This window comes from Sturnira hondurensis, unplaced genomic scaffold, assembly GCF_014824575.4.
Source record: "Sturnira hondurensis isolate 20B ecotype Veracruz unplaced genomic scaffold, ASM1482457v3 Scaffold0000396, whole genome shotgun sequence".
NCBI lineage: Eukaryota > Metazoa > Chordata > Mammalia > Chiroptera > Phyllostomidae > Sturnira > Sturnira hondurensis.
In genome coordinates this window covers 1,975,431-1,999,491 of record NW_028073027.1, presented here as the reverse complement: position 1 = coordinate 1,999,491, position 24,061 = coordinate 1,975,431, and the positions used below count along the sequence as shown (strand labels likewise).

The window sequence follows — 24,061 nt, the reverse complement described above, 5'->3', positions numbered from 1 at the left end:
TCTCCAACAAGCCCTCCTTTGCACCAGTTGAGACAAGAAAATTGGCAAACAGTTCATCACAATGTCACATTTTGTACATTAGTGATAACAAGCCAGCAGGGCGCCTCTGTGTCCAGGGGAAAGTGAAATTGATGGAGGGCCTCTTCCTTCCCAGCTTCTCCCCTCTCAGCATGGCCCTCTGCTCTGACGTTAGTGTTTCCATGCAGCAAGGGGTGAGGTCAGACTACAGGGCCAGGACAAATGTGGGTCCCCCGCTCCTGCACTTAGTGGGTCACCCTGGGCAAGGGGCTTCCCTTCTCTGTACTGCAGGATGCTCATCTACAAAATGAAGGGCCAGGCTTTATGGTTTGCAGATTATACTCTTAGAAACAACTAACTCATTTGAATCAATAGAGATCCATTTATCTGTTTCTGGACATCTTCTGAAGCTTTCATGGAGGGTAGGGGTGAAATGTACTGACATTTGAAAGCTATTGGACTAAATTATTCCAAAGTTTTCTTCCAACTCAATCATTCCGTTAGATTTGATTAATTTTTCTTCAGTGCCCAGAGTATCTGAGATCTAAGCCTGTAGAGGTGGCTCACATAGGGTTTCAGGCTGCTCATTTAGGGTTTTCTCATCTCCTCTTCGTTATGTGACTCCTGCTGACCCAATGGTTCCCTTGTGATTCAAAGGCTGTGGGGTCAGAGGAAGAGAATGGTGGTGGTAGCCGCAAATCTGAGCATCCATGGTGAGGATTCTGGGGTGTTTGGCTTCTGACTTTATGCTAACACAGTGAAAACCCACCTTGACCAGAGCCACTAGGGACATCAATAGCAGTGCACTGAGCACCTCACCCGGGTGAGGCCAGGGCCAGAGACATGCTAGAGCTCCAAACTATACTTGGATGGAAGAAGGGACTGGCTGAGCTCCTCACACATAATATTATTTTTTAGAGTAGTTTTGCTAAAATATATATGAAAAAGAATTAATAAAGACAAAAATGTTGACTGGAGAATCTTGTGAGATTACAGGTCCCTGGTGACTACCCCAGATTAAGTCTCTTACACAATTCCATGAACATTTCTACTGTTCACCCTGTTGGGATTATCATAGCCCCTGAGTCCATGACTCCTGTAGCTTTGTCACGCTGCTCTATAATCAGCACTTGCTTTCCTGTCTTTACTCTGGGCCACGAGCAACTCGGGATCAGAAATCGTGTCACATTCATGTTTATAGCCAGTACTTGGCATGGGCATGGTACAGACTAGGCACTCAGGACAAGTTCTCAAACAAACAGTTGGGTGCCCCACTCACCTCTCTGTCAGGTCTGAAATCTAAAGGGCAAGGTTCATGTGTGATCCTTTGTTGTTTGCACGTTGCCTCATGCTTCAGACATGAGTGCTCAGTCAATGCTTATGGACTCAGTGATGGAGCTCTGTGTGAGGCATGCACGGAAACATCTTCTGTACCCCAACACATACATTTACACTCACAGACACACATACAGCTACTGAAGTGCATAGTCTTGTAGAGGTGATGGAAGCAAGCAGATAATTGCAGACCTACGTGATAGAGACATAGTAGGAGAGAACATGCAGAAAACACAGTGGAAACAGAAGATGACAGTAACAGGGTGGAGAGAGGGGTTGAGAGTGTGGAGACTAAGAGGTATGAGGAAAGGCGCCTCAAACCTGCGTGCGTGTTAGAGAACAGGCGAGGACATTCCAGGTGAAGGTGTGAGACGTGAAGAGGAGGGCGTGTTCCAAAGCTGGAGGTAATGCGTGGTGAGTGTCACTGAGAAGTTTCCTGCCCACCTCCAGCCCCCATCCCTTGAAGAGCTGGTATCAGTTGCTTAAACCTCTGCTCTGTAACAGGGTGAAAGTGAAATCCTCCTCACGTCTCCTCCGCATTCCCTTTTGTCTTCTGTCACCCTCCGTCATTGCTGGGACAGTTCCTTCTCAGGCAGTCCAAACACAGAGGCTGGGCTCACCGCAGTAAGGATCCTAACCGCCTCAAGACTATCATAAGATCAACAACTTCTTTACCGTTTCAGAGATATCATGCAGAGGTGAGTCACACTGTGTGTTGTCCAACTTTGCACCACCGTTTTCTCTCTCTTTTCCAGAGTACCAAATTCTTCTTTGTGTGTGTCTTTGTTTAGTATTTAGAATAATATCAATTTCACCCACTTATCCAAGTGTCTCAGGTTCTCTCCTTCAACTTCCCAAATAAGTGTAGTCTCCCCCAAGATACTTCCTGCAGGTAGCTATTAATGTAACCTTGTCCCAGGATGTTTGAATCAGGAGAGAGCTGGCTGGAGATGTATCTAAAAAGTACAACAGAAGAAAGCCAACCTGTAAGGCTGGCATCAGTGCGGTGACTCATCTCAGGCGACAGCACAAGTGTCCTACTTGCAATTGGCATGGAGCAGACAAAGAAGTGGTGGCATTTGGGGGAAGAGACAAATTAAGATTAAATCACCAGCCTCCCCACTACCCTTCAGGGGAAGAGAGAGAGGAAAGGGAAGGGGAAGAAAAGGGAAATGCAAGGAGCTGTCCAGGATAAAGATGTTAGTCCTGATGAAGTACTTTCAGGGCCTGTGAGCCCTCAACTATTTTCTCCATGAACACATGAAAAAGAAAGGAGCAGAGAAATCAAAGAATCAACCCAGGCCAACAATGCTGACTGCAGCTGTTACTGTTCTTCTGTCTCTAAAGTAAATTGGATCCCTGGGTTTGAATCTGCTGATTCAGAGACTAGGTTGTGGCAATACTTAGACATTAGAACAAGCTTCTTTCCCAAGTATGGAGACAGCCCAGGGGAGTGCGTGGATTCTGTCCAGCAGGGATTACTGCCCACCTACCAAGCATCAGTCCCGGTGCCAGGTAGGAGCACCAGCCCGCATTCCACAGCCAGACGTTCTTGCCTGGGAGCTTTGTTTCAGGAAGCCACACCACAGCCTGGGTTTCCTGCTAGGCCAACTGTGACCCCTCACGTCCAGAATTCGTGAAATTCAGAGAAAGATATTCATCCAAATGCTGATAACAGCACCCCCCTCCAAAAGGTAAAAATATAAACTACATATCTTATTATTCTGATGAATTTTTTATTATAAACATTTTTATTAAAGTTAACATGCACTCAAAAAATCATAAATGTGCCAACCAGTGATGTATCATAAAGTAAACACACCCATGTAACCAGCACATAGGTCCAGAAATACCATGTTACTGGCATCCTGACAGGATTATTTTTCTCAAAGTGAATATTCAGTTGGTTTCACAGGATAGGATCGGAGCGTGTTGCCAGGCATTTGGGATATCATCTAGCCCAACACTCTCACGTTACAAATAAGAAACCAGATGTTCAGATGAGAGCAGTGGAATGCCTTACCTCAAGTCACAAAGCAAGTCCAATGAAAGCCCAGAGTCCTAGGCTTCTCTTTCCTATCCTCACTGCCTCAAATTTCTCTAAAGACTCAGCTGGCCTGTGGAGCAAGAGACACCAGCTCTGCACGTGGACTTCCTGCTCCAGGAGTCTGAGGTTAGCTCTCTCCAGTCTCCGTTCAACAGGGCTCTGAGGAGTTGTCCCAAAGATACAGCTCCGAAGCTCACACAAACCTCACTTTCCCTCTGGATCGTGGTATCAACATATGTTTTTCAAATCCCCCTTCTTCTAGTTCCATGATTTGACTGGTCATTTTGACTTGTGGCCTGTGAGACAACTGTCCCCTCTTCTAAAGAAGTCATCCCTTGGATGGTGAGTGACTGCTGACTGTCACCTGAGGAACTGTAGAGAAAACTAGAGAAATTCAGTTGAGAAGTGAGAAAATGGGGAGGACACTGATCACTCTTTTCAGATATTTCGAGTTTTCCAGAAGGAAAAGAGCACATTTATTCCATTTGATTTTAGAAAGCACAGGGGGGTGGTTGGACCTCTTGTTTTTCATGACCAAGCTTCTCAAAAAATGATCCACCCTTGCTCCCTCAACTTAATTTTATCTCATTCACACCTTAGTCCACAGAAATCTTCTTTCCAGTGCCAGCATATCTATGAAATATTCTCAAAAAAGCTCGTGGGACCGGATCCAATGGATACTTTCCACTCTTCGTCTTCTTTGATCTCTTTGGCACTGTGGATGGCTGACATCATCCTTCTTGAAATTTTTGTTTCCTTATTTTCCTCAGAATTGCAAATTCCCATTTTCTACTTCTGTGTTCCTGGCTTAGATTTTCCTTCATGGAGACTCTCTGTTTCTCACAGGCTGATGTTTATTGGAGCACTCTGGATGCTTTCGTTAAGCAATCTCTTTTATTCACATTTTTGAACAATAATCTATAGATCTGTGACTCCCATGTCCTATTCCCAGCCAGGTCCCTCTCCCAAGCCACAGATTCACCTGCACAACTGACTACTAGACGCGTCATCTTGTTTACTTGCCACATTTACTTCTAGCTCATCATATCCAAAGATGAACTTACCATCTTCTCACCTCCCCCATGAACTTGCTCTGCTTTTTATTCCAATTTCCAAGTTCCCAGCTAGAGACCTGCCTGATTTCCTCTTCTTGCTTGATACCAAAAAATCAGGTACCTATTCCTACAGCCTTTAGATCCTTAATATCTACTTGAGTCTCTACTTTGCTCCACTTATTGCTACAGCTTCAGCTCGTCTCTTGAGGATCATTATAAAGACCTTATCATTGGTTTCTCTCCAATATTAGTCTCTCAAATATATATGCACACAGCAGAAACACTAATGTTCTTAAAATATAAATTGGATCACATCACTGGCTTACTTCCCCTGCCTGATTTAAGCCTGAAAAAATGACAGAGACCGATGCAACCCTGTGCTAGAAAGGGCGGGTTCCCTGGGCAATCAGGCTTAAGAAAGAATGCATAAAATCCTGTGAAACCTGCTTGGCTAAAAATGCTGTCAATTTTCTGACAAAGGTCCTAACAGGATATGAGTTTGTTTCCCAAAGTTTTGTAGCCCTCTAGCTAACAGACCCTGACTCAGAATAAGCCCTTGTAGTTCTTTGTGTGTTATCTATTGTTTGATTCTTACTGCCTGATGATGATTAATGAGCTTTACCTGTATTCCTGTACAAAATGAGCCCAATAAAAGCCTATTGAGGAAAAAGGTCTTGGCCCTTCTCCTTTGAGAGATCAGTCACTTTTCTTTCCCAAGCAGATCATGTCTTGGTAGACCTATTCTCATCTGTGGTGGCCGGGGATAGGGAGGCCTGCCAGCAGATCCCCCTCCCATCCTGTTTCTTCCTCAAAAATATAGGCAAAAAATGTGCACATTATGCATGGCAAAATATGATATGTTGTAGTTACCTGTTAGCTTGCCTTAACTTTCACATTCCTTTCACATTCTTTTGACTAGCACATAAGATCTGGTGTTAGAGACAGAGTTTTGTTTACTGTGGTATCCTTAGCACCAAGTATAGCACATAGAAAGCATGCATTATACATATATACATATGTATGTGTGTGTGTAGTGCTGGACAAATGGATCAGTAATAAATATCTTCATTCCATGGAATACTCATAACAGAAAATGCAAAGGAGATGTAGCCTGGAGAATCTTTCTCTTCAGAGGTGGTGGAACCAGACCAGAAAGGAAAAGATCGGAAACACTTTCTTCTAAACCAGGCTCCAAATCACCAGTTTCCACAGCTTAACGTGATGGCAATTTAGAAATGCATTTGTTCTATGTTCTCAAGACACCATGATCTTTTATCACACAGTTCTTTAGTCATTGCCTTCGACTGGTCTCTCTGAGTAGATTGCGAGCTCTGCGTGGGAAGTAACCATGCCCTCATTTGTCCCCTTGAATGCCCACAGAATACTTAACCCTTTGTGAACCATAGTGAAATCAGTCACAGAGATACCACAGAAGGTGTCTGTGCCACTAGAGACAGACAGAACAAGAAGAAACTCACTTTTGCCTGACATTACCCTGAGGAGTAAGTGACAACTATGAGCACCTTTGAGAGAGAGCACATCTAGGGATCAAGGGAACAGAGGAGAGAGGCTTATCCTGAAACCAAAGAGAAATATTCAGTAGCAAACTCTTAGAAGGCATAAAACAAGACCAGAGAGGGGACCAGTAATTTCAAAAACAGGTACTGCCTACTTTTCCACCTTATTGGTCACCATAACTGAAGGGCAACTTGTGTTTTAATAATGAAATACACATTGAGCCCCTAAAATGATGAATGTTAAACAAGACACCAAATTGGGCAAAATACCTAGACAGGAGAAAGTGTTAGGGTAATATCATTCCAATGCAACTTTGACCATTTCCACTCGACCTAGGCAAGAATGTTAACATCTGGAATTAAGCCTGCTCTCCAAGATGCTAAGAGGATTTAAATAAGTCCAGAGAGTTCTACCCAGGGAGAGAGAAAGGCAAGAGAGCTAGAGCAAAGATATATTTCTCATGAAAATAGTGAAGACCAAAGTATAACTATGGAGAAATAAAAGCAGTTCGTTTTTAAGAACGACATTCACATTCAGCTGAGGTGATTTAAGGAAAGTGGAGAGTTCAGCGTACTAAAGAATGAAATACTTTTTAAAAGTTTATATGACCTTGTGAACTAATATAAACTAATATAAGCTAATACACTTGCTTATATTAGTTTACCATTAACTGTTAAAAGTTAACATTAGCTTGTTAGATAAGGATAGGTGAGGGACAATGGCATCTGTAACAAAAGACCTCTTTCTGTTTTTCAGTAAGGAAATAAAACAAGAAAATTGTCTAAGTGTCTAAGAAAACAGGATATGTGCATGTAAGTAAATAATCATACCAGAATATTAAAGTAAGAATAAATGCATATTTACTTATGTGGGCCTCACTACAATTACTGTTAAAGCAGTGAGCAAGATTAGCTACAGTAGATAGTAAGTACACTAAAACAATTTTAAAAATGCTATCTGTGATATGTGAACATGTTTCTCAATGCTGGCTTTCGGGGGGAGGGGTAAATGTTTGCTTAGTAAACGTACAGCTTCACTCCTAAAGCAATCAAGCCAGGAGTAGGAGTATGGGCCTGAGAAAGATCAATCACGACAATCACCAGGTGTGGTCAGTGATGTCATCTTCATATGCAATATTAAGTGTACATACATATGTTGCAATAATGCATATCAACTTCTCTATCTGTGAAAATATGCATGTTGGTGCCTGCCCTGCTTATTCCATAAGATTTTGTGAAGATCAGATGAAAAGGTTGTGAAAGTACTTTGTAAATGATGGAGTGCTTTGATCCTGTATCTTTTGAAGAGCCTTTAGTACATTATCATAGAAGGAGAAGGAGGCGATAAAATACTATTGGAGCAGAGGTTCTTAGTAGTCACTGAAAGATACCAAGAAGAAAGTGCCCCTGCCCAAAGCTTTTAGGAAGGCTTTTTCCAGTCTTGATGAGGTCAAAACTACTAGGAAGATGTGGGTGGTGATAGTGAGGAGAAGCAATGTGTCTAGACAAGGGATGTGTCAAATCTTCCTGGGAGACAATTGTTCCACTTCAGCCAAGGGGCCAGGCAAAAACTGAAGTCCATGGGGCCAGAATGTGATGCTTCCCAAGTCACCTACAAACACACTTCCTGTGTCTATTCTTGCCTCTAGAATATCCCTTCAGAATATAAAAGCAGTGAAAGGACATCTGTGGCTTACATAATATGTCCTATTTGTGAATGGAGACATTCAAGTGAATGGGTAAATCTGACCGTTCCTTAGAGCTTCTTTTCTGAGATGTGTCACCAAATGTAGGTTAGCCCGCAGCATTATTGTTTGGCAGTATCTCTGCATCAAAGAACTTCAACTGTGACAATGCATAGTGTTTAAAGAGATTGCTGAAATATTGATGTGTCTCCCAAATATATTCCCTGCTAACTATCCTTCCTTCTCAATGTGCTGGGGCCAATCTATACTCTCCAGCACTATTCCTAGTTAATGTTATCCCACCTAAATAGACAATGTCAGGCTCCAAAAGCCAGTAGTGTTTGACTATGGCGCATCTGTAATTTTCCCACCCAAGCACAAACAGTAAATAATTTTTTTAGAAAATGCTGCAGAGAGTTACTGAAACCAACTCTCCTGTTGGGAGTGACTGATTGTAGAAACTTCAGTGTAGGAGGGACCTTACTACCACTAGTTCAATAGCATATCCAGTATAGGTATCTCTCAAATTGCTACTTTGGTTTACTAATAATGTTACCCATCTATAGATTTAAGTTTCATGATAGAGTGGGATTAATCACTACATTATTAGAAGCTGTGTTGGTATATTTTAATACATGAAATAAAGAGCTCATTTAAAATAAGTGATATTGCTAGCTATCTTTTTAATTCATCATCTTCCAGTGGCAATCCATTGGACTGCAATCCAAGTGCATCTCTCATGTTAATGTCCTTTTAAAAATAGCAATACATACTATCAGGCTGGCCAAAAAGTCCATTTACTTTTTTCTGTAAAATAAAAGACACATTTTTCATTTTCACCAATAACTATCGATTTGGATATTTTTAGTATTTCAGCTATCTCCCTCTACTGGCTTCTAGTGGGCAGAGGCCAGGGGTGCTGCTAAACATCTTCAGATGCACAAGACAGCCCCACAGCAAAGAATCATTTGGCCAAAATGTCAATAGTACCAAGGAACTTCACAAATCACTTTTGACATGTTTAATTAGTCACAGCACCCTCTCCATACACTGTACAAATCATTTTGGGGGGTTTCAGTTGCAAAATACCTTTCTTGAAATAATAAAGCAGAATATGCTGAAAATGTTGCACAATTTTCTCCCATCTTCAATATTAAAATAGATGCACAAAAATTCACCAACTTTGAAACGTTTTTAAAATGCACACTGATATGACATCTGTCACACTACAATCTAACAAAATTACTTTGGATGAAGCTAAAGACAACTAAGTACTATGAGAGCCATTGTACAGAAAAAGCTAAATGAACTTTTTGGCCAACCCAATGCTTCTTAAAAATATGTTTATAATATATCAACTACCTTAGTGTGTTTTAGATAGAACATTACATAGCCATTACAATTAACACTGTACAAATAAAATAGAAAGACACCCAAGGTGTCTGTGTATATGTGCATGATAGCATGATCTTAGTTTTTATAAAAAATAAAATACAGGTATGTATACAAGAAAATTTACAGGGATAGACACCAAAATGTTAGCATTTTTTTTTGGGGGGGAAGGGTGGGGAGGAGGGTGAAGGGATGAGAGGTAATAGGATCATAGTGTTTTTTCCTAATTAAATTTTCTAATTTTTTACAATAAAATATTATAATGATTATAAAATGAGAAAATAAAGTATTAGTTTTATTTATACCATTTGAAAATTTAGTTTTTTTTAAATGCTGACATTTTCATTATAGATTCCCCATGCTCCAGCACCCATCATAGGAAAAAATAAATCAATTTGTTCCATACAGAAAATATACCAATATTTGGCCTTCAGAAATTCTCTAAAAATGAGAGTCAAAAAAAGACTAGAATTTACACCCAGATGAAGACAGTTTCCTGTACATGGATAGCTGGGCTGTTGGGCAATGACTTATCTGCTCACTAATATTCAAAGGCTACTTCCAAAAAGCAAAAGCAAAAGAAGCTTTGAGAGATTGAGAAAGATAGTGCCTCTTGAGTAAGTTTTATCCCAAGAAATTATGATACTGATATATAAGTCAAGAAGTTATAAATTCATTATGTAAATTACATAAGGAAAAAAGCTGTAGGAAATACTTGTCTTAGAGAGAAAAGTCCAACACACTTCTAATGAATAGATGCTCTAAGAACAAAGCCCTCGTTAAAGCCAGACTGGATAGAGTGGGTAATTTGGTAGACATTCTGGTTTTCCCCTCACAAGTTCATAGCACATCATGTCCTTACTTTTGATTTAAACATGACTTTGTGAGTGATGTATCAAGATCACTCACCTACAAATCAGAGGCACAAATGTTTGGAGAATTAGGCCAAGCCTTCCACAAGATAATGGACAAGGAAAAGTAATGACATAAGTTGATCCATTTTTTGTAATCAATTCCTGTATCAGGAATTAGACCGACACAGTAGAGAAACATTAGGAGTCAGAGAGACCTGGGCTTTGATCCAGACTTCATGAGTTACCAGATGTCCCAAGTTGGTAGCAATTTATAAGTCCTTAGCTCCAGTTTTCTCAGCTGTGTAGTAGATCCAGTATTTGCTTTGCAGGAAGGTATAAAAATTAGAAAAGCTAATGAATCTAAAGGACTATCAAAATACCTACAATATAGTAGAATTTCAAAACGTAACTTTGAAGGTTAGAGAAGAAGGAAAGTTAAAGGAGTCTAACAATCAACTTAATCTATATTAGAGCAACTTAAATAGTTAGGAATAGAGTAGGATAACTAGTGATAATGGTCAAGGCCTTGAAGTAGTAAGAGGCAGGAAATTTAGGTTCAGATGTAAGTCATTTATTTTCTTTGGGCATGGTTTTGTTTGTTTTATTTTGTTTTGTTTTGTTTTTACACGGTCCAGGAGGTCACTGAACCATTTGGTTCCCCAAGTTTCCCAAAACTCTACCAGTCTAGGACTCCACATGGGCATGGTGTGGAGCCCCTATCCTAAATCAAGGTGGAGGGCTAGGAGACCACTTACAAAGCAAGTCAAATACCAAAAACAATGAGCTACAATGTATTCATTTTAATCATTTTTATCCCAACTTAAATAAGTTTTCTAGTCTTTGGTTATATGTACTTGTATATTTAAAAATTACTTTTTTAAGAGCAACAAGGATAATAAATCAATTAGAAGAACAAGGTATTAGTTCATCTCCGTTTTTGAATTCAATATACAAAAAAAACAAGTGGTAGGAACTTCTCTGTTATAAGCTGTTCCACCAACCAATGAGAGCTACACTTCAGAGAGCACTGACCAGACCAGCATGCGGTTTCATCCAGCTAGACCTGGTCCATGCAGAGTAAAATTCTCCCTCCTATGCAAACCAACATAACATTGTGGATTGTGGCCTCTGAAAGGACCCTGTTGTAGCTTCCCAGATTCCTTCACTCATGAAAGCTACCATTTAGAGTTCATCTCACCCAGAATGAATAGTTCTATATTTGTTAATTGACTGTGCAACTATAATTCAAAGATGAATAAAAAAATAGATCTTTTTGGATAGAGTTTAGAGCCTAGTAGAGGGTATAATAACTTAAGCATCAATCCTAAATTACAGATATTTAAACTTAAGGTACTTATTGTACCATACTGTGTGTTCATAACCACTGTAGAATATAATGTGATGCCTAAAAATCATATTTTTGAAACAATTAAGTAGCAAATAATGCTAAGTGAAAAAAACAAGATCTGAAGTGACACATACACAATGGTTTTATTTTCAAAACCTGAAGTACATATAAATAAGCAAATAAAAATACTAGAAATTAACACACTAAAGTGTTAAAAGAAGACCTGTAAGTGGAACCTGATAGATAAAACAAACAAGCGAGCAAAATAGAACTAGAGACATGGAAATAAAGAACAAACTGACAGTGACCTGAGGGGAGGGGGACAATGGAGAAAAGAAGGGGAAGGGTTGTCAAGGAACATACAGGACCCATGGACAAAGACAATGGGGGGTAGGGTAGAATGTGGGAGGCGGGGGTTGGTAGGGTAGAGGAGAGTAATGCAGGGATAATGGGGACAACTGTAATTGAACAATAATAAAGAAAAGAAAAAGAAAAAAACTTTATCTCTGAGACAGGGAGGTTGTAAAATATGTCAGAAAATAATCCTGTAGACAAATATTAATTAACTTGGAAAGATATGTTATTATGAAGTAGAAATAATGATTATAAAATACTATATTAAAAAAACACCCACATATGCACTGGAAGTACACGTACCAAAATGTTATGATTATCTCTGAATGACTGGCTTATGGATGACTTTTACTTTTTTTTACATTTAAAATTTTTTCCAATGTTTTTTGCATTGAACATATGTTGTACTTATGATTTAGGAAAAAATTGTTACAATAATATTTTTTTTTTAAATATCAGTCATAGGCCTAGGGCTATGGGTATAAGAATAAAAATCTAAACACAAGAATAAAAATCTAAGATCCCAGCACTAGTGAGTAAAGAGACAATTGTATAAGAAACCTTATCAAAGGTAGTGGCTTCACAAGGAGTTTGAAAGGGCTCCATCCTAGTCAGAGACCTCTCTACTAGGTGAAAGAGTACTTCCACTTTCACCTAATTGCTCAGTCCTCCCCACTTAAGGAAGCTCTCCGTAGCCACCAAAACTCCCTTTGACCCAGAAAGACCTCCTCAATAAGATGAAGCATTACACCCATCATAGGTAGGAGCCCTGTCCCTGCAGAGACACTATAAAAAACCCAAGTCAGAAACCATCCTCTGTGCTGCTTTGCTTTTCACTCCCACTGCCAACGCTGAGTGTTCAGAACAGAACAGATGCTTAATAAATGTTTATGATGTATACCACATATGCTACAACAGAAGGGCAAGGGGAGGGGAGCAAGGGAACCTGGAGGCAACTAGCCTAGTACTGCCAACCCCTGGATATATGGCCTTGATGACAATGGTACAGCGAGGGTTGTGTGACTTGACAATTAGACAAACTGGTAACACAGACAAAGAACTACATTGACAGATGTTCATTTATAGGGATTGATGCTAATGATTATTTGGACACATTTAACTTTGCTAATTATGTTGTAGGCCATACATAAAGAGCAAAAGAAGGAAAAGAACTCTTCCCTAGCCAGTCAACCAGTCAGAGAAAGACAGATACCATGTGATTTCACTCATAGCTGGAATCTAACAAAGAAATCTGAACTAATAAGGAAAAGTAGAGACAGATTCATAGAGAATAGTTTGACAGGTCTGGGGGTTGAGGCAGGGGTGAGGTGGAGGGATCAAGCAGAAAAAAAGAACACCATGGGGATGAACAACAGAGTGGTGGCTGCAGTGGGGGGTGGAGGCGAAGAGGTTATAAGGGAGATAACTGGTAATGGAAAAAATATGGTAAAATTGAACAATTTAACAATTAAATTTAAGTTTAAAAAATCTACCATGCAGAGAAAATGAAAGTAACTAATTTTTATGTATATTCTTTCAGACTTCTACATTTATCAGTAGATGATACCGCTTTTCTACTTCAAAAACAGAGCTGTGCTGCAAATATCACTCCAAAACTTCTTTTCACACTTACATTGTGGAGGACGCTGATACTGAGAGTGGAGGCCTCACTCAGAACTCACAGTGTGCAGAACACTTAGCTGTAACTGCATTGGCTACTTTCAAGCTCACCACAGCCCTAGGGTCTAGGTGTTATAATTAGTCTCATTTTACAGATTAGGACAGCCAAATTTAGAAAAATTGAAAAATTTGCTCAAGGTCACATAGTTTGTAAATGGGAAGAGCTCTACATAGATCAAAGTTCTCTGGGATCTCAAGCCTGTTTCTGCCACTGCGCTGCATCGCACAGTAAATAATTTCTTACAACAGCATATTAGTGGTTGTGTATGGTTCTGTTACACACTCAGTCATGTTTATGTAACTCATCCCTTATTGTTAGTTATTCACACTGCTTTCTTTTTACATTGCTTTTATATTGACTCTGCACTGAAGATCCTTGTGGGGAAAATTTTTCATCATCCTTATTTTTTGCCTCATTACAAATTCCTAGAAATGCAAATATTGGGTCAAAGAGTTTGTAAATGTACAGTTCTTGGTACAGGTGGTCAGAGTGGTATACATGGTCCTCCCAGAAATGTTGCAGCAATTTCAGTCGCAGTAGAAAACAAGGGCTATACATACGTGAAATTGAAAAAGTCAAAACAAACAAAAAAACAAGCTCATAGATACAGAGAACAGAATGGTGGTTGCCAGAGGCAGGGGGTGAGGGGTGGGAAAATGAATGGAGTCAAAAGGTGCAAATTTCCAGTGACAAAATGAGTCAGTCACAGAATGGAATTTACAGCATGAGGATCATAGTTAATAATACTGTATTGCATATTTAATATTGCATATTAAAACTTCGTAAGAGAGTAGCTCCTAAAAGCTCTTATTGCACAAAAAAGCTCTTATTGCACAAAAATGTACCTATGCATAGAGGGTATCTACTAGACTTATTGTGGTGTACTGTCATGATCATTTTACAATAAAAAACAAATATCAAATCATTATATTATGCACCCCCCAAAAATATGCCCACAGTTTTATTTTCTGCAGTTTAGTTACCATAGTCAACCACAATCCAAAAATAGAAATAGAAAATTGCAGAAATAAACACTGTATAAATTTTAAATTGCATGCATTCTGAGCAGTGTGATGAAATATTGTGCTGTCCTCCTCTGTCCTGCCCAGGTCATGAATCAGACCTTTGTGCAGGGATTTCTCAATAATAGCCCCAAAGCCACTCACAGAACACTTATTACAGAATATTATTATAAATGTTTTATTTTATTATCAGTTATTATTGTTAATATTATCCTTAAGCCCTTACTGTGCCAAATTTATAAATTAAACTTTATAGATTTATATGTTTAGGAAAAACAGAATATATATTAGATAGATAGATAGATAGATTTCAGATATCCCCTGGGTGCCTGGGAGTCTTAGAATGCCTTCCCCCTAGATAAGGAGAGAATACAGTATGCCAATTATGCCTCAGTTGAAAAAATAAAAAAATATATAAAACTCTTTTTTTTTTCAGGTCAGGAGAGGGGTTTATAACTTTAAAACATTACAGTTAATGCTTTAAATGAGTGCAATACTTGTTTTTATTTGTAATATTTTTTTAGTTGTGAGATTGAAAGGTTAGGGTATGTATGTATGTATGTATGTTTGACAATTTATTAGTTTCATGTTCTTTGTCTTATGGATTCATGAGCTCCTCATTTATTAAACATATCAAAAATTAAACCAATATTTACAATATCAACAGCCATTAATGATTATACTGATACAACTGAAGATTGCTTATAGGATGAGTAATGATGGTATGAAATTTTCAAAACAGATACACCCATTACACAAGCTTACATACCCCTGACTATAGAGCACAATGAACCATACCAACTGGCTTCTAGAGTTGTACATATTATTTGCCTATTTCATTAAGTCCGCATGTGAGACTACCTTGAACTTGGTACTCCTGTTTTGTTCCTGTGGGACAGATTAACTTCCCACATTACAAAATGAAAGTACTCAATTTAACTCATTAATTTAAACACATTTGGGGGAAATCTCTGTGCCAAGTGCTATGCTAGGGGAAAGAAAGGTAGAGAGTAGACGAAAACAAATACAATCTCTTCCCTTAAGAAGTACATTGCCTGCGGAGAAATCAGTTCTGCAACTAGATAATTACAAGAAGACGGGATAAAGCCCTAGACAGGAATCTGTACAAAGTGAAATAGGAGCATTATAATGGCATTGTAGGGTCACACTGAGCAGTCTGGATACAGAGGCATCTAAAAACTCTTGCCCCAAACCAAACACGAAAGGACACAGTCTGTCCCACTGCTGCAAGACGTGCTTATACTGATATTTTACTCCAGGAGCTGCCATTTGATAGTGGCAATGACAGGAAAGAACAGCTGCCCCTTTGCAGGGGGTGACAAATCTTGTACAAACAATTTATTCTGAACCTGCTGTCCAGGGACAAATCAAATACTATGTATTTCAATATAATACTATGCATTTTAATGTATTCCTGCTTAAAAAATCACAAAGCCCCAGCTGAGGAAAAGGTAGGTTTGAAAACCAAGACATGTTGGTTTGGAGGTCCAAGTAAACAGAAAGAACCTGGACAGAAAGAAGCAGGCAGCAGTAAGGATAGACACAAATTCACCGCTGGAGGAAGAGATTGCTGTGAAACTCAGTCTGAGATTACAGGCATAACAAATCGCATTACCATCCTCCAGCAGGCAGAAGGTCAGCCTAAATGCCTGTGTGGAGCATACTTGGAAGACTCTTTCCAAACACTGCAGATTTTCACTGATACAAAAAGCTGAGTTCTAATTTCCTCCCAGGGCCCGAGACACTCTTCATCTGGTAGGACCGCATTTGTGGCTCTTGAGACGTTGCTGGGGACTGTGAATCTTCTGGGGTTTATGTAAGTTCCTTAAACAATGACCAAGTGAAAGTTTTATAGAGCTTTATAGAGAGTTCTAAAGCTGTAAAACTCATCTGTCTAGTACAAGTGGTGGCAGCGAAAAGAGAGAAATGATCTTGACATTTAAAACCCAGGTTTGAGTTGCATCTGTTATTAATATGTTCTGTTGTTTTGGGAGAATAACTTCAAAATTTTGAGCCATATTTTCATTCCCTGCCCCCCCCCAAAAAAAAGACCATAACCCCACACCAGAAAAACTTGAGTGGTAGAAAAGATAAATAAAATGCTCCTCTATGTGAATCAATCAAGTTACAATTTCTATAAAAGTATATTTCTATCATTTTTTTCTTCCAGTTAGTACGCATCTCTCTAGGTCCCTTCACAAATAAGGTCCTTAGAAAGAATATGTACAGTCACCGGTTCCAATTTCTCTTCTTCCATTCTCACTCAAACCCATGCCAGCCATCTGCAGTGTGTTCGGATTTCTGACAACATATCACTCTATGTCTAGGTAGCACCTGGGCTGTCTTACCACCCTCTCCTCTTTGGAAAATTTCTTCACTTTGCTACCAGAACGCACCATGCTCAACCGGAGCTCACCTACCACTCTGGTTCTCCTCCTCCATCTCCTTCTCTGGTTCCTATGGAACAGGGGGAGTTAGAAGGCTGTGGAAGGGGTAGGTATGGCCTGATAAAGGGGTGCATTGTTTATAAAGATAGTGAATGGAAAATACTTTTCATCGTACCACATGCTGAAGATTTTAAGCAATCTCAATGATAAAAGCTTCCTCTCCCCTGACACAGACCCACCCCACTCTGTCCTATCCCCTCTGGTACACAATATATTAACTAGATTCTCCTCACCTCCCTAACCCAACACCTTATAGCACCTCAGGTCAGCCATTAAACCACTTATCTTGTCTGTCTATAATAACTCTTTGATGATCTCATTTAATTTCATTACTGTAAATGCCATGCCTATTGATGACTCCCACTTTTTCTCTTCAGCTCAGATAGCCTCACTGAATCTGGTTTCACGTACTGACTCACTACTGGACATCTGCAACTTAACCCGTTACAAAATAAGCTCCTGCTGTTCCTTCAAAACCTGTTTCTCTCATGGTCTCCTCCATTTCAGATAAACGCCGCTCCTTTCTACTAGCTGCTCAGACAAAATCTTGGAATCATCCTTGGCCGCTTCCTGTCTTCCCCACTCCCTTACTCATTAACCACAGATCCAATCTTGTCATCACCTCCACCACTGCCTGCTGGTCCAAGCTCCCACATCACTCATCTGGTCAACAGCAATAACTCCCTACTGAATCTCCCTGCCTCCGCCTGCCCTCTCTCCACACCACTCTCATCTGTTCTCAACACACAAACAGGATCCCTTTGAAATGTAAGTCAGACCACCCCATTTTTTAAATGATTCTCATTTTACGCAAGGTGAAAGTCAAAGTTTTTACCGTGTGTTTCGGAGTCCTTCATTATTGCTGCCCCCACCCTCTTCATCACCATTTTTCTAACTTCATTTTGAAAGGTTTCCCTGCTCAATTCAAGCTAAGCCTCATGCTTGAAGGTGCCAAGAAGCCATGTTCCAAAGCTCAGCACCTCTGCAGTAGCTGTTGCAGCTGCGTAGAATACTGTTTCTCCAGTTATTTACATGGCTCACTCCCTGGTACCATTAGAATTTTTACTCAAACAACACTTCATTCCTCTCTAAGCACCCTCTCTAAAATTTCAACTTTCCGAGACTTCCTATCCCCTTTCCTGTTCTATTTTTCTCTACATCTTGTATCTTACATTTCTTACTAATTAGTTTTGTCTACCTCCCATCTGTCTCATTAAAAATGTAAACTGCTTGAGGGCAGAAATTATTTCTCTTTGTTCAAAGATGTTGCTTTTCCGAACTTCAGAACACATTTAATGAATAGTTGTGAATGAATGAGACTTGAAAAGACGTGTGTATTGAATAGATGTGAAACAGTTTTCAATGAATGAATCTTGTTCACACGCCTCATTTTATTCTGTGGCATATCAGCACCAATACATACTTCCCTTGAGATACGGGTACAATTCCAAAACAGTGTCACACACAACTTTGTGCATGAAAATGAGAAAAGGTGGTTAGTTACACAAATACCTTGGGGTATGTGTATAAACATTCTGTGTGTGTGTGTGTGTGTGTGTGCCCACTGCAACCCTTCAGTAGGCCAGAATATTCTTTCAACCCATGAGGAATTCTGTAAATGACAGTGGAGCACTCACATACCCATGGAATTCTCCAGCCACGTTTACTATGGAAGAGTCTAGGGCCAGGACATTCAAGGACCCTGTACATCTATTTGGTGAGGGGTGACTGCTTCACGGACCAAAGAAAAAAGCTTATCAACTGAACAAAACCTTCTACATCCCACAAGTTAGGAATCTATACAACATCACATTTCCAACCCCCAAAATAGACATTATTTTTAAAAAGTACACAACCATATTTTACCCAGAATATTTTTTATATTTGCTCAATGTATTTTTAAAATATTTTTATCTATCTTTCTAATTTAATTGTTTTTACCAACTTACTGCTCTCACTAAGCATCTGATATTGCCCACTACATTTAGGAATATCAACACCTGTTTCCTTCCCTCTTAATTCTTCTCAAACACTTAAAGCTGGACTAAGTGACTACTACACAGATTTTCTCTCACTACCAAATTATGTATGGGCTCAGATAGTCATGAACTTGAACGAAACCTTTGGTCAATACTTGTAGTGCTCTCAAGCCCACAATGCAGTGCCTGATCAGTCAACACCCAGGATCTACTGCTGACCAAATTGCCAGCTCATTCCCCACTCAGTCCCACTGGCCCAATAAACAGTTCGAGAATTCTTTCCATCCCTCAAGTACACATCAGACAGTCCTGACTTTTGAGTTTGCTTAAATCCTCTGTTCCTGGAAACTCATCTCCTCTCTACCTGTTCAAAGCCCAGGTCCAATGCCATTGCCTTTTTATAGCCATGTCTGATGGCAACTGACTTAGTTGCCATGGATATATCCTCAGTAAAACCAACAATAGTTGATTTCTTGCAAGAACAATAATTCTTTTTTGAAATAATAGTTCTTTCTTGTAGGATTTATCATATTTTGTCCTGTGTTCTAGTTATTTGTATACATATTTTTAGTGCTAGTAAGCCCCTCTGGGGAAGGGTTGTTGCTTTTCATACTTAAATCCCCAGGCTTGTGGCAGTATGCACCATAGGTGATCAAGAGGCGATTGTTTTGTTAGTGAACGAATCATAGAAAACACATTATTTGGCTAGTTTTCAGGATTTGAGCAACTTGTTCTGAATTCAGGACATTGTGATGCTATCCATGTGTTATCATGCATCAAAATTTCTTATTTTGTGTCATTGATCTCTTTAGTAAAAAGTGCTACCTTGTTCTTTCCAAGTTCCCTTGGTAGGTATCTAGAGATTATACTGAAGCTGTATTAGCTTAATACTTTACCTTTAAGTCACTGAGACTTAATACCTGGCTTAATATCCTGAATAGGTATCAAGGCCAATGGCATATCGTCCTGAAGTCATCATTTCTCCTCTTACCCCTTCAATAATGAGAGGTTTAAGCCAAAGAATTAATTTCATCTCCTCCTGGGTTCCCATGATGTATGACCGGGTGCAGTGTTATATAGACCTAGGTTTCCCTTGTAAGAGAATGGTTTGAACATTTAAAAGATCAAAGGACTTGAACAGACACTTCTCCAAGGAGGACATACAGAGGATCCAGAGACACATGAAAAGATGCTCGATATCGCTAGCTATCAGAGAGTTGCAAATTAAAACCACAATGAGATACCACTTAACACCAGTCAGAATGGCTATCATAAACAAAGAAACAAACAACAAGTGCTGGAGAGGTTGTGGGGAAAAGGGGACCCTAGTTCACTGTTGGTGGGATTGCAGACTGGTACAACCACTATGGAAAACAGTATGGAACTTTCTAAGAAAACTAAAAAGGAGCGTGCCTTTTGACCCAGCAATTCCACTGTGAGAAGCATATCCTAAGAACCCTGAAGCACCAATCCAAAAGAACCTATGCACCCCGATGTTCATAGCAGCACAATTCATGATAGTCAAGAGTTGGAAGCAACCTAGATGCCCATCGGTCAATGACTGGATCAAAAAGCTATGGTACATTTACACAATGGAATTCTATGCTGCAGAAAGGAAGAAGGAGCTCCTACCCTTTGCCACATCATGGATGGAACTGGAAAGCATTATGCTGAGCGAAATAAGCCAGGTGGTGAAAGACAAATACCGTATGATCTCACCTTTAACAGGATTCTAAACAACAAAACAAACAAGCAAGCAAAATATGACCAATGACACTCAAATACGGAACAGGGTGACAGGGTCCAGAGGGGAGAGGGGAGAGAATCACAGGGGAAAAGGGGGAGGACTCTCATGAACAAGTATAAAGGACACATGGACAATAACTAAGGGTGGGGGGCGGAAATGGGAGGGAGGTGGGGAGCATGGGGTGGGGGCCAGGCAGGGCTGGGAATATAAGAGAGAAAGCTGTACTTGAACAAGAATTAAAAAAATAAAAAAAAGATCAAAAGAGATCAGTATTGACAAACTCAAATACCTGGCGGTTTAAATCTGGTCACATAGGGACTGTGAAAAATTGGGGAATACTTCCTCCATTTGGAGGAAGCACATGCTGCCCAGATCTAGCCAATATGCTTTCTCTGTGGGAATGTGGATTCACTATTGCCGAAGCTCATCTTCCTGAAAGGCGAGATCATTGATTTTTATAAGAAATTTTCTAGATGTAAAATATTTGCAACTAGCTCAATTTTGTTTACCACTGCAGCACAAACAAAACCCATGCTGGACTTACCTGTGGCTGTTAGTCTGCAGCCCCCGGATTAAAGAAACTCTCAAGATCAACCATGCCATTAGATTCCACAACTCTGAATAAAAGACCAACTAGCATTATAACTTCTAAAGCAAATGAAACCTCTTTAGAAGGGTCTTAGAAGATACAAGGAAAGATCCAGATTGGTTGAATAAAATGAAAACTCATCTGCTTGCTCATCTCCCAGCACTATTCTTAAGGAGCAGTTCCAAAATTTGACTGAAACGAATATTCCACAAGAACCAAGTTAATAAGAAAAAATGCTTTTATGGATAGCTCCCCTGCTCTACAGGGTATGAGGCTAAGATGCTTAGCATTCCACTAGATCCTGAGGACATGTCAAAGTGCCCTAAAACTTTTAATTAAAAGGAATCTTAAAAGCTATTGGGTACAATCCCTAAAATGACCCAGCTAATGCTTCTGTTTAAGGACACCCACACCACTCACTCAGGGTCATGGACAGTAAGGGAATCAGAGACCTGCATTTGACGTACAGCTCTAACGATCCCTGGCTGCTGGCCTTGTGAACATTATGTCACCTTTCTGGGCTTCAGTTATCTAATTTTGAATACGATAATTGAGTATGTCATTTCCTCAAGACCATTGCAGCTAGACAGACACTGAGAATAGTACACAGAAGTCTTCCAGAGACTATGTAGCACTTCAACCCCTGGGATGAATCTTCATGCTGTCATAACAAACTCAAATGCAAACATGTATACACACACAGACAGAGAAAATATTTCCTCCCACAACTAAAAATGATAAAACCTTTTTGAACATGAAGGAAAAATGATTGCTAAAATTGGCATCTTAAAAAAATAAATGATGTAATCAGTGAAGATGAGATTTTCTTAAAACTGTAGAACAATAAGATGTAATGATAGCTGTCACAAGAGAGGAAATTACAGGAGTCAGTGTGAAGGGATTTGGGGGTGTTTTTTCTTCCGGTGGAGATCTGCTTTTCCATGTATCATAGAAAGACTCTAAAGCTAAATATTTCCCCAGGGCCTTTGTGATCTATGCCTCATCATGCTGCTGCTGACATTAGGAGAGTGTCATTCGGCCCAAATAGAAGCCTTCTTGCACAGAGAGCCAGGGCATAGTAGTCAGACTCCAGGTAGTCTTGTCCTTGCATTTGCATATTACTTCTCAGTTTTGAGGTCCTTTTATGTATATATTCTCATTTATTTTCTAAAAATAGCCCTATTGGATAAATCTTAATCATTATAAAATTTCTTTCAGATAAATTAAGAAATATCCCTCCCAACCTGCCTATGAGGAAATAATGCACTTTGTTTCCCATTCGACAATTCAGGAAGCCTTTCCACTTCTCTTGGCTTTTGGAGATAAGCTATGACCTGCTGGGTGGGACAGAAGGGGGAGAGAAAAGGAGGAAGCAAATCTAATCTTAGCACTAGCCTGCTGATCAAACTTGAACAAATCACTCCAATTCACCAAGCTTCAGTTCACTAAACCACTGAGTAGAGAAAATTATACCTATCCCACTGCTTTTATAATGCAGTTAAGATCAAAATCAATATATAGATAGGGATGTCAAGGAATTGAATAGACTTAGAAATACTGGTTCACAAATCTCATCAACCCTAGACAGTGAGGAAGAGTGGAAGGTCATATGATCATGGAAAATGATGGGCCTACCTGGAAGTGCAAGGTGGTGGTCGAAGTGACCAGAAAGCAGGAGAAGGGGCAGGAGCAATCATCTCATAGAGAGAAACTGTATCTCTTTGCAGAACTGGTGACAAGTCGTCTGGCCTTACCTGACTAGGCTGTGGCTGGTCCTCACGGCTCTTCTTTCTCTTCTTGAATGAAGGGGCTCAGACACAGGCAGTGGTCAGGAGAGGTGTGGTTGACACAGATGAAGCCAGACAGGAGGGTGCTCTGGTGCTGTCACCCACTCGGGTGAATCTCGCCTCACTGAGTGGGCTGAGAGGTAAGTGCTCAGTCACAAAGGATCAATGTAAGGACTGGGGATGTTTACAGGGTGGAACTCAATCTGTCAGGGACAGGGAACTGGGTTTGTGGGTGGGGCCTTTCTTGTTCTACAGGGACACACCTCTCTCTCCTGTCCTCTCTTTCAAGAAGTCCTGGATGTTTCTGCCAGCTTCCTCTTCCATTGAAACCTTTTCATCGTGTGAGCAGGAGTAGCCTTCTGTCCATTTCTCCATGGCATGTGTGTGCCCCAGTTAGCTATAAGAAAGCTTAAGTCTGAAGCCTACAGTCCTATTACTAAAAATTTTTAATGATGCCTTGACTATTGGATATTTGTGATTTTAAGCGTTATAACCACTTTTGTATCAGAAGTATAGAGGACATGTAGGGTAGTATATCTCTGAGAATAAATACAAACACAACACAAGCACTTGGAATGTCTGGGCGGTAATCCTATTAAAGTGTTTGCCTCATAATACTGTTTTCCATTTAAGTGTGTGTCCCTTTCACTAGACTGTGAGCTCCTTCAGGGTAATGACTATATCCTAATCTCCCATATACTCCCCAAGAATATTATCATGTAATAAGTACTAAATAAACACATATTGAACTAATGATAATAAGTTAATGTCTGTTTAGTGAATCCCCATTTGCCACTTGAGGGCTTTGCACCCTGTGGCAAGTTATATTTTTATATTCTAAGCTGATATATGTTTTTAAGATTTTATTTATTTATTCTTAGAAAAAGTAGAATGGAATTATTTATTTTTAAAGAGAGAGGAAGGGAAGGAAAAAGAGAAGGATAAAAACATTGGTATGATTGGTTGCCTCTCACATGCCCCCAAGTGGGAACCTGGCCCACAACCCAGGCATGTGTCCTGACTGGGAATTGAACCAGCGACCTTTTGGTTTGCAGGCCAGTGCTCAATCCACTAGACCACACCAGCCAGGGCCTGAGCTGATGCTATTTTTGGTCATGTATAAATTGGGGGTATCATTTCTTCTTCAGAGATGTTGAATTTGAAAGGAAGCATATGAAAATGA

General features: G+C 39.8%; 1 protein-coding gene across 1 annotated transcript in view; it reads right to left on the bottom strand.

The window, feature by feature from the left end:
* TPRG1 (tumor protein p63 regulated 1) overlaps positions 1 to 23,051 on the bottom strand; it is a 137,190-nt gene extending 114,139 nt beyond the window's left edge. Inside the window, exon 1 of the mRNA XM_037038270.1 lies at positions 22,846 to 23,051. The gene's annotated coding sequence lies outside the window, so the exon portion shown is untranslated. The remainder of the gene's footprint in view (positions 1 to 22,845) is intronic.
* Between the last annotated feature and the right edge of the window lie 1,010 nt (positions 23,052 to 24,061).